General features: G+C 29.2%; 1 long non-coding RNA gene across 1 annotated transcript; it reads right to left on the bottom strand.

Annotated features, from left to right (window-relative positions):
* Positions 1 to 1424: 1424 nt before the first annotated feature.
* Positions 1425 to 1785, bottom strand: LOC121969653. Its single transcript, XR_006108607.1, has 3 exons — positions 1757 to 1785; positions 1604 to 1666; positions 1425 to 1513 (listed from the first exon to the last, which is right to left on the bottom strand). It is a non-coding gene; the product is annotated as an uncharacterized LOC121969653 (long non-coding RNA).
* Between the last annotated feature and the right edge of the window lie 3331 nt (positions 1786 to 5116).

The following is a 5116-nucleotide window of genomic DNA, read 5'->3' as shown; positions in this document are numbered from 1 at the left end:
AAGTGCACAGTGTATAGTTTGTTCTTAGGATTTCAAATTCCTCCATCAATCAAGTCGTTATTCCATTGTGTTTCTAAGGTTTCCAGCATTAGGCACTTACCTGCCATACGCGAGGTTCATCATCTCTTCCCAACAAAAAGTATCAAATATATGCTCGGTATTGAGAAAAATGAATGAGTGTTTGCCTAGTAATCTAACTCGGTCTCAAAGGGACATCTTATCATTTTCACCTATAACAACTATTTTTTAATCCCATTATTACCATTTAGAATATTTTTTTCTCTTTTTTTTTTTCATTTTTCTTTCACACAAATGTTTTATTGTATTTCAAATTTTATTCCATTATTTTCCTTTTTCTCTCTCTTTTTACATGGGACTTTGATTTTTTTCAAATGAGCTTATACAAACCGAACATAATCTAGTAACTAAAATATTGGGAGAAAGTCATCTACGGTTACCATGGTACTAATTCAACAAAATGAATCATGACTATATTGTACTAAATTAGTTTTTTTTGAAACAAACCATAAGTAAAGTGTAATAGTTAACTATCAAGTAGGCATTTCTGAAACAAAATCAACTCAACACTTTTGTAAAATTCTACTACTAGATAGGAAAATATGAATCACCAAAAATGAGAGAATGCATTCACATAGTATCACCACTATTAAACACATCAAAACATTGCCTAAAGGACAAAGTATGCACTAGAATTAAGGTCTTTAAGGACACACATAAACGTCCTTATACTATACTTTTAGTGACACTAAAGCTATGGTGACATCACCAAAAAATGTATTGAAATGCGATATTAGCATAGACCCTCTAGTATTCCTGACATTTGTATAATGTCATTATAAAATATTTATGCTAACTTCAAAAGTGTCTTAAATATAGGAATATAATGACAATCGAAAATGTCACGAAAAAATATTTCATGGACATTTATGCATTCCTTTTTATTATCTAAATAAAGACAAATATAAATGTCAGCTAAACTAATTTATATTGACAATTATAAATGTTTTAAATTTTTATATAAGGACAATAAAATATGTTAGTAATAATAATTTATAAGGATATTTTAAACTATCATCTTATATAATCTATAATCACATTATTAAATGTAAATTATAATATTTTATAAAAACATTAAATAGAAACATTTAGAATACACCACAATAACTTACTAATATTTATTCAGAATACAAAACATTCATCACATAATAGAAAAAGTTGCACATCATCACAATTTAACTATCATCACAATTCACTACAATAAGGATAGAAACGTTTTACATCCAAAATATCCAATTCATTCATCGTACCATCACAATTCATCCCATCATCACAAAAGTACAAATGCAATACTGATGTAAAAGTATTGAATCCAATGCTAACTAAATACTAACAAACCATTGAGTTTTAAAACTAAGTCTTATAAAATAAAAACTCAACTAATTTACTATCAACCATCTTCAACCATCATATGCAAAATCTAAGTACCTGTCACCTACAAATACAATCAATAAATTTGTATAAGTAAATTAAACAATGAAAATATAAACCTAATAAGTATAATTTAAAAGATTGAAAATCATACCAAATGAGAAACATATAAAGTATCATTCTATATGCACTAATAGAAATCTTCGCTTATTGCCAACTACAAATACATTTCATATTTATTCAAAATTTTAATAACATGATAAATATAAAAAATTAATAATATTTTACTAAAAGGTTTAAATCATACCAGATGACAAGGCCAAGCAATCATTCCTCCATGTGTATCCTCAAACCTTTGTAAAAGATCATAAGGTCTAATTAAATTTTCTTCGGGTTCTAGGACAACTAGTACTTGTACTTCACACCAATTTGGTCCTAGTTTTTGTCTCCCTACTAGGACTAAATTGAGGAGCACTCCTTTTGCCACAATTTTTTTTTGAATCAAATAAACTTTTGATCAAGACAGAACTTCCAATCTACATGAAAGTGAAAAATATAGCAAAATTTTTTGAAGATGTGTAGAATATATAATAAAATAGAAATTAAAAAAAATCTTACCCATAAGGTTGGATGAGATGGAATAGAGCCTTGTGGATTACTACTCGATGAAGTGTGCTAACTATTATTACAATTTGAAAGAGGATTTATGCTTGATTGTTCAGAAATCTTTGTTTCTAACATTGTAATATGTTCGCCTTGCTTTTTGATTTGTTCATTCATCTGTTCTAACTTTGCATTCTGTTCCATAACTAGTCTATTGCATGTGCCACGACTTGGAACTACTCCCCATAAATCAGATGGACTAATACCATCACCAAGCATACGTACTCGACTAGGTCTATCTGGTTCCATGATTTGAGCAAATATATCATTCGGGCTCACTTGATCATTGTAATCTTCAGGAAGTTGATTTTCTAGTTCTTTCATGGCAGCCTTCAGGACATGTTAATATTTAGTTAATACATAATGATAATTAAAAAATACTTTAAAATAAAATAAATGAAGAGTATAAAGTATCTTACCAATCTTTCTTTTACAATATTACTTGAGGGACTTCCATTAGCATGAGTAAAACATGCATGAAATAATTCAACTCGCGTTGGAGGATGCCCCTTTTCTTTTTCCTAAAAATATATTTGGTTACTAATTTCTATAATCAAATGCACATAAAATTATAATATGATAAAAAGATCTACGAATGTTTGTTGCACTTGAGAAAAAGATGTCATTCCCGTGGTCTGATTCATTATCCTTTGCTTTCTAGCATTTTTATTCTTTTCACTTCTTTCCTAATATATTAAATTACACATAATACATAAAATAAAAGTATACTAACATTATATTCTAAATAAATAAAATACATACCTTTGATTTTTCTATGTTCCAAAAAGCAACTAGTCTCATATATTGTTCTACTTGAGCTCTTTCATCTCTTTGTTGTAAAAGAAGTTGAATTGACAACTCAGGATCATAGTACTTTCTTTTTAGTTCAGACTTCCAATTTCTCCAATTTTTTGCTATTGAGTATAATGTCCAATTTTCTGTTCCAAAAGGAAGGTCATACTTATCTTGTAAAAAAATATATATAGACAAATTATTATTGCATAAATTAAAAGTTTTAAATACTAAAATTATATAAAGTAATTCAGTTACCTTTATAATATTTAACATGTCTTTCTTTTTATCGATTGACATTTTATGCCAATCTTCTACATCAATTGGACAATACTTACCATTCCTTGCTAAAGAACCCAAGAAATTAGTAAATTTATTTTTTTTTGGTTCCTATAGGACGTCCCATATCATCACATAGAATTTTAATGCATGGTAGTGTGCTAGGTCGGCCCCAAATTTCTTTGATAAATGTAGGACCTCCTTTTTTCCTCGTAGCATTATGTTTATTTTAACTAGTTGTACAAAAAAAAAGTTTTAATACAACTTTAAAATAATGATTCAATTAAATTATTGCATTCTTCATATATGTTACCTTCATTATATTCCTGGTTCATATCATCATTCTGGTCTGGAACTGAAGACATGTTATCAACAAGTGGGACATTACCTTGCACATCAACATGTAGTTGATTTGAAACTATATCTCTTTGGTTATTCAAGGTACCTTCTATGTTTTGACCATCTGTAAAAGTATTGATTCCATTAAGAAAATATAAATATGAAGAAACACAATCAGTCACTAAATTTGTCATACATAAAATGAGATATTACCTTGTTCATGATCTGTGTGATTTGTGCCTATACTTGGTGGTTGCATATCTATCTCAACTTGAAGTTTAAAATGAGATTTCCTCTTAGTTCAATGCTTAGGAGCCATTCCTACTACAAATAATAATTAGTAACAGATTATAAATAATAAAAGGTCAATAGTTAAAAATTGGAAAGGAAATACATGTCATTATATATCATTCAAACATATATATAGTAAAAATAAGCATGCAGTTAAATAGGTAATCAGTTTATAGAAATTCCTAATAAAATTTGGCTTCTTTTGAATTTGATCCTTGTGACAGATAATCAGTTATAGCAATTTAATACACTAGCGACAATGTATCATGTGACTTGTGCACTTATTTGAGTGTGTTACTAAACAATCGTGCTCACAAGTGTCAGCATTACTTCCCCACCATGCTAAACATTATTTGAGTATGTTACTAAACATCTGTTCTATAGGTGTCAACATTCTAAAATGCACATGTAAGTATGTATGCAATTGCAGAACCTTGAGAAGGTGATCAGTATTGAAATTTGATGATAAGGCTATAAGAGAATTATTCATCTTTTATAAATTCGATATCTTAGACAAACAATAATAAGAGTAACAAGTTTATTTCTTCTGCCACTGCTGCAAGCCATGATCCTCGAGCAAATTTTTTCTTCCTCTTCTCCCAACAACATCAACTTGTGTTGCAACTTCCTCCTTTAGTTTCTCTTCTTCTCCCTGCAACAACAACTTGTGTTGCAACTTTCTCCTTTATTTATTGCCACAACTTCGCTGCCACAGCTTTCTCAAGAGAATTCATGATGGGCAGAACTATTCATACAATGACAACCATTCATCTCTTTGTTTCCTCTTTGCAGGGAACAAAGAGATGAATGGACTATGATTGTCTTGCTAAACACACAATATATGTTGAAAGGACTATGATTGTCCTGCTAAACACACAATAAGCATGTAGTATAAGACTTGTCAATATGAAGATAGTCTCACAACTGATAGACTCACCAACTGGTCTAGAACTGAAGACATATTTTCAACAAGTGGGGCATTACCTTGCACATCAACATATAGTTGATTTGAAACTACATCTCTTTGGTTATTCAAGGTACCTTCTATGTTTTGACTATCTGTAAAAGTATTGATTACATTAAAAAAAGATAAATATGAATAAACACAATCAGTTATTAAATTTGTCATGAATAAAATGAGATATTACCTTGTTCATGATATGTGTGATTTTTACTTATACTTGGTGGTTGCATATCTATCTCATTTTGAAGTTTAAAATGAGATTTCCTCTTAGTTTGGCGCTTAGGAGTCATTCCTACTACAAATATTAGTTAGTAACATATTATAAATAATAAAAAGTCA

The sequence above is a fragment of the Zingiber officinale genome, chromosome 1B (genome assembly GCF_018446385.1).
Source record: "Zingiber officinale cultivar Zhangliang chromosome 1B, Zo_v1.1, whole genome shotgun sequence".
In the NCBI taxonomy this organism is placed as follows: domain Eukaryota; kingdom Viridiplantae; phylum Streptophyta; class Magnoliopsida; order Zingiberales; family Zingiberaceae; genus Zingiber; species Zingiber officinale.
Note: the sequence above shows the minus strand (reverse complement) of the source record. Positions and strands in the feature narration are given on the sequence as shown.